We start from the raw sequence: 12,727 nt of genomic DNA, 5'->3' as shown, positions 1-12,727 counted from the left end.
AAGTGTGTGGATAACTATCTGGAACTTCTTTTCTTGGTTTGGAGGCAGAATCCTGACAATGAGACAGAAGTAACGAAACACTTAAACCATGCTGCTGAATTGGGCTAACTCACTAGCTCAAGAGTTCAAAATCAGTTAGCTCATCCATAAAAAGCATGCTTGATTTAAAAAAATAAATAAATAAAATATGACCCATTCCCTAGACTCTGTCCCACTTGCCAAGAAATGAAACTCTTCCCTGAAAGACACAGACATTCACATCTCCCAATCTGCCACCTGTCAAAGCAATTTAAGATTTACTAGTGACAACTGAGTGTTAATGTCTGCCATAGCTATCCTGCAAATATCTGGTACATTCCAAGTCCCTTGGCCCTTTTATTAAGCTTTCATCCCTTAGCTTAGTAGTTCAACTCAGCCGTTAACCTGGTGGCCATTCTGAGTGAGTCACTCTGAAAAATCTAGATCTTCCACTCTCTCTCCAACTTTGAGGGGAAATGAATCACTTCAGAATAGAGAAAGTCATCGTTTGCCCTTGGTATTTCTATGCATGATGGGGCAAGGGCTGCTTATTATTAGATTTTTTTTTGCGATATAAATGCTTCTTCCTGCCTTTAAAATTCTCCTTCAGACTACATGCTTATGCTCAGCTTATTGCATGACTGTTACAATAGACTTTGTGCAGTAGAGCTGAAAGCAGCTGCAAAAGCTGCATCAGCTTTCTTGTGGGGGTCAGCTTAGAGACAGAATGCCATTGCTACGCTGATTTGTCAAATATCTTTTCACTATTTCAGTGACATAAACCCCTCTTCTGGCCCCTGCTTGCATTTTGAGCCTGCATGCCTGACTCCTACTACATTTAAACTGCAGAGTTACAGTAGCCTCTTATCGACTAATTGTGTACTCAATACAAATTGTATCAAGTTCACGATTAGTCATTTACTCGCTATTTAACATCCTTAGTTTTTAATAGATTGCAAAACCAAGCCATCACTAATACATGCTGCATTGCATCCTAGAAAGAAGGTAGGTGAATTAGATAAGTTCACTGATAAGTTTGATCAGCTTTATACTGAACATATGGTAGACAAAGTCCTACCCTGGCAGCTTGCAGCTCATCAGTTAGGTCAAGAATAGGGCAAGATTTTCTTTACACCAAGGCTATGTCTAGACTGCAAGCCTCTTTCGAAAGAGGCTTTTTCGAAAGATACTTTCGAAAAAGCCTCTTTCGAAAGAGAGAGTCTAGACTGCACGCGGAACTTTCGAAAAAGCAAGCCGCTTTTTCGAAAGAAAGCAGCAAGTGAGTCTGGATGCTCTCTTTCTAAAAAGCCCTGTTTGCTTTCAAGAACGCCTTTTTTCGAAAGAGCACTTTCGAAAAAAGGCGTTCTTCCTCGTGGAATTAGGTTTACCGCCGTCGAAAGAAAAGCCGCATTCTTTCGATTTAATTTCGAAAGGACGCGACTGCAGTCTAGACGCAGGTGAAGTTTTTTCAAAAAAAATCCTGAGTCTGGACACAGCCCAAGTGCTGCATTTGGATTTGTAACCAGACCCAGAAGCTTTCTCTCTCCCTGTACGCACACCAGCCTTCAGCAATCTCCTCACAACACAGTTTTGGGAGCAAATCACAGTCATGTTGTCACTGTACTTAATTCACTCTTGATTCACTAGTTCTTCCTCTGCTCTTTGGTCAGAATTCATCTCCTGTGACAGACCACCAGTAACTACCCCTAACTTACTGAAACCAAGACCAGGTCCCACTATTTTTAAATAAAACCAGCTTTGGTTTAAATGTGGACTCTCCCTTTTTACCCCCTCTGTCTCACTCAACAGTAAAACGGATAGATAGATAGATAGATAGATAGATACCAGGAAAAGTTTAATATCATGTTGTATCCTAAGCTTAGTAAAAACAGTATCAATCATGCAGCCAAGTACATTGTCTATGAAAGAACTTTCATATCAAGTTTTTGTAAGATGTCAAAATAAGGTGAAAGTACCAAGCTGAAAACTTATTTGCCTTAGAGTTTGTATAAGTTAAAGAGATAATTCAGTCCTTGGACCTATCTCAGCACCATATAATGGAACTAAATACTACTCAGTAAAGTGGTATTTTTTGGGCATGCTCTGTTTCAGGCATCTTACCAAACATTCCAGGGATATCTCTCACAGCAGTTGAATAGGAATTTACTGATCATAGATACTCTATGATTTTGGCACAAGGTGACAGTGAAAGAACACAATTGATCAGAAATATTTCCAGATAACAAGCATGTTGTCTATTCTATTGCAAATAATTGCTGGCAAATGACTACATCATTAGCAAAAGGCCAGATGGCAGAAATGAACATGTATACTCAGAATACAGTGCCTAAGAGAGAAGCAAATTTAAACGAATTCTCTTTATGGAGGGGCTTTTTCAGTAGCCTAAAAGAGAAGCAAATTTAAATGAATTATCTTTATGGAGAGGCTTTTTCAGTAGCCTACATAGAGTAGAAAGAAACCCAAGCAGAAAGTATGACTGCAGATCATATAAGAATGTATAACCAAGACTTTCCTTTCAATAGTGTGACATTTTTTTCTACAGCAGCTATGTATATAGTGCATGTTCACACACACACACACACTTTTTTACTCTATTTAAAATATTCAATGCAGCTCACAAAATTTTAAAACATAATATATCAGGGGCGGGCAATAATTTTTAATGGGGGCCCCCTATATATGTTGTAGCATAAACAGTTTTGGGGATAAACCTGTGCTGTCCACATATAATTAGGGTGCACATCTGCATTATAGTAATGGATGTCATAGAAAATCCTGGTACAGATAGACAGATGTTCAGACCTTCTTTTAATTTTCCATTGTTGGAATTCAGCCATAGTACAGGTTTTTTCCCCGTAATTCTTTTTGAATATGCCCAGAAAAGTTTTTAAATCTGTTAACAGCTGCAGTTCATAGATGTATAGATTTTTAAGCCTAGAGGGGATTGTTATGTTATCTTTACTGATCTCCTGCCTTACACAGGCCGTAGATTTGCACCTTTTAATTCTTGCCCGCAAGACCAACTGCTTGTGGCTGAGCTAGAACATACTTTGAAGAAAGACAGTCTTTCTTCATCTTAAGACTTTCAGCATATCCCTTGGTAAGATGTTGAAGCGGTTCATTACCCTTGCCGTTAAAAAAAAAGTGACATTTCTAATTTGAATTTGTCTAGCTTCAGCTTCCAGCCACTGATCTTGTTATGTCTTTGTCTGCTTTATTAAAGGACTCTCTGCTAGTCAATACCTTCTCCTTGTGAAGGTTCTTATACAGTGATTCTATCTGACAAGATAAGTAGATCGAGCTTCTAGTCAATGAGAGCCTTTAATGAGAGCAGCACAGAAGTTTTTGGGGGGCCTAGGGCAAAATCTGAAATAAAGGCTCCCCGCCCTTCCAGAAAAATTGCCACCGATGGGAGCCCGGAAGGAAGGGAAGGGGGTTGAAGAGCGAGCCTGCCTGGGCTGCTGGAACTAGGGGTGCAACAGCTCCCGCTGGTGTGAAGTAATGGGAGTAATTAAATGTCTGGCTTCTGTCATAGACTGGATGTACAGTTTTGTTCAGTGGCTTTAATTACCCACACAATAAAAATTGTTCCAGCAGCAAGACCTGCTGGCCCTGCACTCACCCCAGAGTGGCTGCTCCTATCCTACAGGGCTGGGCCTGGCTCCGGCTCCCCACTCTGGGAACAGCAACCCGGTGGATGGGGTCATAATGCCATTCAGGTTTGGCCTAGCCCCTGCCTCTATCATACGGGACTAAAAGCTATGAATGGGGCAGGTTCCTTCTACTCTGGCCATTTTGCATGGGGTTAGACACACCTATGCATGTCTACCAGACTAGGCCCAGAAGGCAATAGGTGTGGAAATGCCTACTTGTGTGTGAGTTAGTCTCTGAGCTGCTGGGCGGTGTCATGACTCCTTGGCTGTGCACATGCCTACCTACCAGAATTTAGGCACTTTGGGAACTTAAGCAGTGGAACTGTAGGTGTTAGGCAACAACAGGTTTACATGGCAGCTGAACAGGGGCTTAGTGAATGCCAGAAGTGCCTAAATGTTAGACGTAGGTGAGTAAACTGGCAGTTAAAGGGGATGTAGGTACCTATGACTTCCACCCTGCCTGTTAATTTCATTTGGTGACCCCTAGTTCTTTGTATTATGAGAAGGAGTAAATAAGGCTACTTTCTCCACACCAGTAGAGACTTTACAGAGTTCTATCATAGCCATATCAGATTAAAGTCACACAGATTGAAAAGTGACCAAAGGTGATTCTGTGGCTTTGGCTTTTGGCTCTATTGTTCACTTTAATCTAAGGGGCAACAATTTCCCACTCCACCTCAACTCTTGCTGGAGAGAATTTTTGGAACTATCCACAAATCCAACACAGTTTTTAGAAGTCCTGCTAGGAAGGAATACTGCTGTATGGAGACAGAATCTCCCTCTGTTTGATTTGGTGGTCTTTTTCTTGTCAACCAACTTTGGAATAAGTAGGCTGAAGAGTTGAGTGCAATGTGGTAAGACTTTACTTTGTGTTGGCTGTCTTTAGCTAAATAGCCAGGCCTCTTTTCTAGAAGAAGGTGTTTTCTTCTGAAATGTCTCCTGTTGTTTGTTAGAAGGACATTGGAACTTGGCTCTGCCTCAGTAAGATGCTAAAAACAAAGCAAAACATAGAAATCTATTACTCAATAAATCATAAAAACTAGATATCACCAACTTCATCCCAAATGCCACTGCATTGACTCTAAAGGGGAGTGGATAAGGGGGTTGCAATTCATGTGGAGAAAGATAAAAAGCCGAGGAAGGCACCTGAGGAGAGGGTCAGTGTAATGAAAGACTAGGAAAAGGCAGGTGGGGGAAGTGACAGTTTGGATAGTTAGCAGTGGGGAGATGCGAACTGCAGGAAGTTGAGAGAAGAAAAGGCAGAAGCCGTTGAGCAGAGAAAGGACCAAAGCCCAGGGAGGGAAGAAACAAAGTGGATTTTAAAACTCTTATAGAGAAACAAGCAACAGGGGACCGATGAGGGGGAGAAGGAGGGATGAATCAGTGGTAGTGATGTCATGGTTATGAGTGTAGGTGAGGGGGAGTATTGATGATGCTATCCGTAGGAGAAGGGTGGGCAGCAGAGCAGGAAGGAGAGATGAGAAAGTTAACACAATAAAAAGTGCATGTTACTGGGTGGTTGTTTTTTTTACTAAAGTGTGTGAACTTAGTAAAGGCCTTAGAATTTTAGCTATTTGCAGAAAATCCCCTAAGAACTATAAACAAAATCAATCTGAGCTATTCAGAGAAGCACCATCAACTCCTTGCTCCTGAAATAGCTAAAGAGAAAGATGCAAAAAGAGAAAATGAAGGTCAGTAATACCAAGGAATAAAATGTGTCATTAATATTTGAGCAACAGTCACATTTCCAGCAGTGCCCAAAATGACTGAGAGTATGTCTACACTGCAACACTATTTTGATATAACTAGCACTATTCCGAAATTACGTAGGGTACATGTAGACTGCAGAGCTTTTCCGGGATACTGGAGGTACCCCGGAAAACCTCTGCTGAGTCCAAGGAACGCATCCGCTTTTCCAAAAGAAATTGCAGAAAAGTGGATGTGTTTTGTCAGCATCCCTGTAAACCTTGTTTTATGAGGAAGAAGGGATGTTCCAAAAGAGGGTTTTTTTTCCAAAATTTGGCCCCGTGTAAACAGGACAAATTTTGGAAAATCCTCTTTTGGAAGTAAATCGGAAAAAGATATGCCATTTCCGTACTGCAAATTGCATTTCTTTTTCCAATTCATTTTTATAGTCTAGACATAGCCTTAGTCTGCATCTACACAGCAGGCAGTTATTTCAAAATAGTGTTGAAATACCATCAAGCTGGAGGACTTCTTACTCCGACTCCTATTGTATGAGGAATAAGGGAAGTCAGAAGAAGAGTGCGCTATTTCGAAATAAGTGCTGTGTGGACACTCCCTGTTTTGTAATAAACTCCAAATAAGCTATTTCGAAATAAGATACACAATTGTTGTAGTTCAGTTTGCATGGCTTATTTCAAGTTAAGCCTTGCAGTGTAGACGTACCTATAGGCTACATCTACAGTGCACTCTCTTGAGCGAGAATATATGCAAATGAGGTGCCTTAACGAGCTGCCATTTTTGTGCAAGGGGTCTACACTGCTCCTTCTTGCGCAAAAACCCCCTCTTGCGCCAGAGCCGTTCTGCCTGAAAATAAGCGGCAGAACGGCTCTTGCACAAGAGGGGGTTTTTGTGCAAAATGGCGGCTCATAAAGTATGCAAAGGAGGCGCGGCGATATTGCTGTGCCTCGTTGCATATGTTATTGTGCAAGAGAACACAATGTGTCCTAAGGCCCATTTTCAATTATGACGTAAGGTCCTAAGGATCAGATTTTCAAAGGTATTTAGGGCCCTATAGGAGTTCAGTGTCCTGATGCTTTTGAAAACACAACTGGGCAGCTATCTGCTTCTTTCGGCACCGAGTATCTTTAAAATTCTGGCCCTCAGTGCCATTGAAAGTTATTGGGACTTAGGTTCTTAAACCACTTAGGCACTTTGAAAATGTTACCCTGTGGCTATACTTTTGTGTGTGTGTGTGTGTGTGTGTGTGTGTGTGTGTGTGTGTGTGTGTGTGTGTGTGTGTGTGTGTGTGTGTGTGTGTGTGTCTCTATGCTTACCATTTTTGAGTTCATCTATCTGGAGCAGTAAGTGTTAATGAAGAAGTTAGCCTGACTTGTCTTATTTATGTAGCACCTTTCATTCTCCAAATTGCCACTGTCATTTGAGAGCTTTCCCACATGCCTTGCTTTTGACAGTTAAGAAGTGACACTGTGCCAATGCTTTGTCCTACTTGAATACCACACTTTGGCCTAGTGCCAAAGCATTATTGGACAGGAAAGAGCTCCTTTACAAAGTATAGACTCTGAAGTTGTATGCGACCTTTCTGTATAGGAGAAGAGCTACAGAGGCCAATAGAAATTCACTGGGAAAACATAGTGTGCGTGTTTCATGACTTTGCAGGATGGGGGCAGCTTTGTAGCTTTCTTTAGCTGTCCATAATCCTTGGGAAGCGGTGGTATATTTTGCAGGCACTAAGTAGAACAATAACATGATCAAAAGAGGCTTAGGGCATGAACTATGCTGCTGAGAGAATAGTGAGGTGTACAGAGAAAGTACCTTGCTTTTGAAGAATTTATCATGGAATGGAAAGATTTTACAGTTCCACAAGCCAAGGACTGTGAGAGAAGAATTTCAAGGCAGGCGGTGCAAGCCCCAGTAAATTGCTCCAGGATGCATGTTCACGACCATAGCAGAGAATGTTTCTATGCTATTTTGCCAAGGGAATAATCCAAGGACAGGCAAAGATGGCATTATGGAAACATAAAAAAGAGGCAGCCTGGGGAACCAAGGGAGAAGGGGCACTCCCTAGTGCTATCTTCCCCATATGTGTTGGCCTGCTAACAATTTTGCATTTACAGGGTTCCCTGTGTCTGGAGGAGGGCCTGAAAGCGCTAACAAAGATGGTGGGTGAAGAGGTTGGGATGTGTAGGGGAAAGGTGAATAGTCAGGGTAGGACGTAAATGCCCCAATGAGCAAGAGTAAACAATCTCTTCAGAACAGAAATACTCATCTGCTCCCCTCCCTCTTCTCTGGTTTTTAGACATTGTGATTATGAAGCTGTGGGTGACCAGGAAGCACTTCTCCCACTCTGACTTGTCTGTGATAGCACAACTTCCAGGGAGCCCTGTTGAACCTTAGAGGGGTCATAAAATTGTAGGACTGGAGGGAACCTAGGGGGTCTTGATAGGGTTGCCAGGTGTCTGGCATTCAACTGGACAGTCCTGTTTTTGGGCCCTCTGTCTGGTAAAAAAAATTCAGAAAATACTGGACATGTGTAATGTCCGGTATTTTCTGGTTTTCCAGTTGGGTGCCCGACGGAAGCCTGGTGGGGGCGGGGGAAGTGGTTGGGAGGCGGGGCGCAATCGGCGCTGGGAGCCTCCGGTTGTGTCTGACAGAGGAGTGATGCCTTGGGGAGGAGGAGAAGACCTCTCCATGCTCCTGAGCACTGTTCAAGCGCGTTGTGGAGCCATAGCCGGACATGCTCGTGCTTTGCTGGGACGAGGCGCAAGACAGGCAGCGGCCTGGGATCTGCATGTGCCTGGGTCAGTCCCACTCCCCTCTGGCCAATTCGCTCCTCCCCCCCCAGCCAGCCCTGCTTCCTGCCGGCCGGTTCTCCTCCTCCCGATCTCCCCTGGCCAGCCCCGCTGCCCCCACACTCCCCCTCTCCACCCCGCCAGCCCCACTGCCCCCGCCTGCCGCCTCTCCCCCCGCCAGCCCCACTTCCCACTCCCTCCCTCCTCCCGGACAGCCCTGCTCCCCTTCCGTCCGGTCCCTTTCCCCCCCTCTCCATCAAGTGTGTCCGGTATTTTTTCTGAAGCTACCTGGTAACTCTAGATTTTGAGAGTGATCTAGTCCAGGGTCAGGTAAGTTTTCCCTCCCCACTCCCTATTCTTTTTCCTATCTTTTGCAGTTCTTCAGCTTTTCTGAGGGGAGAGGGGTGGGAAAGGCCTTTTCTTTCCCTTTGGGAGTCTCTTTGTAATTCTAGAAGATTTAGTTTTTAAAATGACCACATGAGAGACTTCTCAGTGCCCTACAATTTCTTTGACCAGTTAGACTGCTTGGGCACCTTTTAATGAGTCTGACTGACCTAGGTCCTTCTCATTGTAGGTTTATTTGTGTACTAGTGACAGGAAATGGGGAAGTTCCCATCAGAGAATTTCCTACCAGTGGCCCCTCCATAATTATCTCTGAGGGTATGTCTACACTACAGCGTTATTTCGAAATACCTTATTTCAAAATAGTTAATTCAAAATAAGATATTTCGAAATAACGCGTCTACATACAAAATGCATTTCGAAATAGCGTTATGCTATTTCAAAATAGTGCATCCACACTGATTGGACGCTGAATCGCTTTTAAAGCCAGCCGGAACTGATTCTGGCAGGGCATCAAGTCAAGAGTTACTTTGGCTACGTCTAGACTACATGGGTCCGTCGACGGAGCCATGTAAAATAGTTTACTCGGCATAGTCAAAGAAGCTATTTCACAAGGCATACCGGAGCGGTCGACAAAGGCTTCCTTTGTTGACCACGCCGCGTCTAGACTGCCGTGCTGTGCCGGATCAGCTGATCGTCAGCACAGCGTGGCAGCCATTTTTATTTTAATGAAGCGGAGATTATTTAAATCCTCGCTTCTTTGACTATGCCGAGTAAAGTATTTTACATGGCTCTGTAGATGGAGCCATGTAGTCTAGACATAGCCATTGAGATTCCCCTGTTTATGCACCCAAGGATTGTATTAGCCCATTTGGCCACAGCATCACTGCAGATGTTCAGATGATTATCTACCACAACCCATCAAATGTTTTCAGAGTAATTGTTTCCCTGTGTGCTACTTTGATTGTCATGTGCCAGATTGCTCTTTCCCCCATTTTTCTAGTTTCAATGTCCTTTGTAATAAGCAAAATGGGAACTGACCTTCAGCATTCAAAACCAGCCCAGGTAAAGTAAAGAAAATCATCACCACTAAATGCGCTCCACTCCTTATGAAAGCTTTAATTCAGCAAACCATTCATATTCAGCAAAGCACGTAATACATAACACTGAGTTTTTCGACCTTCACAACTAATATTTAAAGTTGTGCTTACATTGCAACATTTCATGACTTGTAATGGAATTTAAGCACATGCTTAATGGAGTTAAGTTTGTGCTTAAGCACTTTGCTAAACTGTGGCCAAAGTATCAATGCTGTTGAAATCCTAAAGCCTACTCTCTTTAATAGTGATTCACCTCCATGATGCAGTGTTGCTTTCTTTTCTTGTTCATTGCACTAGTGTTCATCCTCCAGGATGAGCATCAATTGAGAGAGATATATGGTGTCCTTTCCAGGTTCCACAAGTCTTTATTTAAAATTGCATCCTTCTCTGGAAGGGTCAGTCCTGACCAGGACACTCGTGGCTGGGTTGTCTAGAGCTTATTTCAGAATCCCATTCAGAATTACTCCAGTGTCACCACTGGGTCTCATGAACAGGCACGATGACTTGGGGGGAGGCACACAAAGCTTATTTGACTTCTTTTCTACATGAGATTTAAAATGAAATATCCACAGCTTCAAAAGCATGTACATTAAATACATAGTAACACTTACTGCATTAGCATGTATATTTTTAGAAGAGGCAAAAGGAGGATTCTATTTATATACTCCTCAAAGATCTATTCCTGCAAACCCAGAGCTTACGTATTGTGTTTCTCTGTGAAAAGAGGGTCTTCCCTCCATTTCAGCAGCTGCCTGAAGAAAATATTGTAGGGAATAGTGGTGTTGATAGACAAACAGAGAGAATATAGAACCCTGTCATTCAAGAAGATCTCTTACCCTAAATCCTGGAATCTTAGTGCAAAGATTTTTTTTAAATTGGTGCACATAACCCCCCTGCCCTATTTTTTTTCATTCTTTTTCTGCCACAGGCCAAGTTAATCCCTGGTGGAATTCTGTGGATATCAGCGGAGTTACATCAAACATGTGTTTAGCTCATTATTATGGTAAAGGATGTGCTTCATTGTCCCTGAAACTGGATCTCAGAAGGGAAAGAAGAAGGGTATAATGAGATGAGCAAAGAACGGATAACCAGGCACTTCTGAGCTCTACACTCTAGTACTGACTTGATTCACTATGGCCACAGGCAAGCCCTTTTACCTATCTACCTGAAGGTATGTCTACACTGCAGTCCTCTTTTGAGAGAGGAATGCAAATGCAACCGAGCAAAATTGCAGCTGAAACGCGGATTTGAATTTCCCACGCTTCGTTTGCATAATCACATCCGGCCACTATTTTGAAATACCCTCTCTCGAAAAAGGAATGCAGTGTAAACATACCCTCCCTTTCCCAAATCTGCAAAATGGGAATAATAATAATGCCAGCCTCCCACAAGTGAGGGAATGATTAGTTTGTCTTTGGATAGTGCTTAAAATCTAATGGCCCAAATCCATGCCTGATGTAACTTCACAGAATTTAGTGGGCTTAAATGTTACTTTTACAATGATTTTCCATGTGATTTTCCAGTCTCTAGAGAAGTCTGCTGCCTCAAAGTATATTCAGGGGAAGATTGGGGACTTCAAAGAATACGCTTGGAAGCTGATGAAGATACACTCTTGTAATAATGATGTGCAAGAGAAGAGTCAGGCCCATTTACTATAGAATGCCAAGATTTGGAGAATGAAATCAGAGGGCTTAGTCATCAAAAATAGGGGTTAGTCATCAGAAGCAATCTATTTCTTTTTCTCCTAGTATATAAAGCTGCAAAATTTACAAAGGGATAAACAAAGCAGTAACAGAAATGCCTGTTTCACCTCTCATCAGGTAACATTCCCATATTGAGATTGTTTCATGTCTGTAGCCAAACACTTTAGCCCTGCTGCCCATAAAAGGTTTCTGGTTTGACTGTCTTGTTATCAGTCCATCAATATCCTGACACTTCCTAGCTATTAATCCTGTGCTGAAATGAAATGAAGTTTCCATTTATTTGGCAGAATGACCCCAGGACTTCCTATTTGGGGAATACAAAGAATAATGCATCTGCAGCTCACAGGAAGTCAAAGGCTCTGATTTCCTGCAGAGGCAGTACAAGAACAAACAGGGAACACATATTTCACAACGGCGGTCGAAAGTGCACGTAAGCACCCTGGTGGCCTCCAAAATGAAAACAATTGGAAGGGGAACATCCCTGGTCCCCAAATCATGTGCTGGTGTTTTGTTGCTTACACAATATGCTATTAGAAAGTAGATGTAGTTCAAGGTTAATTATTTTTCCAAGTGATTATAAAATTTTCCCTTGGCATGTGTCTTGACTCTTACATCAGTAAGATTGTTCTGATGAAGAAAAGCTACAGCCATGATCTTTATATCTACTTTTGCTCAGAACAACATAGTAAAATAGTCCTTTCTGTCTCTGTTTAAACAGGCTGGACCAGATTCATCCTGGTGCAAACCCCACTGAGATAGATAGTTACATCAGGGTATGTGTCTTGTCATGTTTAAGGGTGAGCCTGACTGAAGATACTGTATGTACTTCTCACTGTTGCTAATCAGCATAGAATTTAATCTGTACAAATTGTGCAGCAGAACAAATCATATCCATACTCTAGTTATGATTTAAAATGAAAGACACATGGATAAGTACAAGTAGCGGCCAATCTTCTGGGATATTGCAACGTGAAATAAGGGTAGAATTTGGGGTGAGAGAGCTTTCTTAAAAGAAGTGTCAGTAGTTCCTTAAGTCTGAACACTCCTTTGTGCACAGAAGGTAACACTTTAAACTGCTACAGAATTGCCTTGCAATTGTATATAAGGGACGTCATCAATTTAAGTCACACTTCTACTTCATTTTTCTACCTACTCCAGTTAGAAACAATACTTTTTTGGGGGGAGGGGGAGGTTCAGTGGATTTTAAAGTCAGTGAATTTTAGACGGACTTTTATGCACTTAACAGCACTTAGTTATAGTCACTTTAGCTGTTTTGTCATAGTTGTTTTGCCAGTGTCGATGGATTCATGTCTGTTGGTTCTTAGCAAAAGAAATCCCATTATTTATATCCTATTCAGGCACCATATTACCATAAAAGCTGTGTATAATAAGAT

The sequence above is a fragment of the Pelodiscus sinensis genome, chromosome 1, assembly GCF_052426305.1.
Source record: "Pelodiscus sinensis isolate ZL-2025 chromosome 1, ASM5242630v1, whole genome shotgun sequence".
In the NCBI taxonomy this organism is placed as follows: Eukaryota; Metazoa; Chordata; order Testudines; family Trionychidae; genus Pelodiscus; species Pelodiscus sinensis.
Note: the sequence above shows the minus strand (reverse complement) of the source record.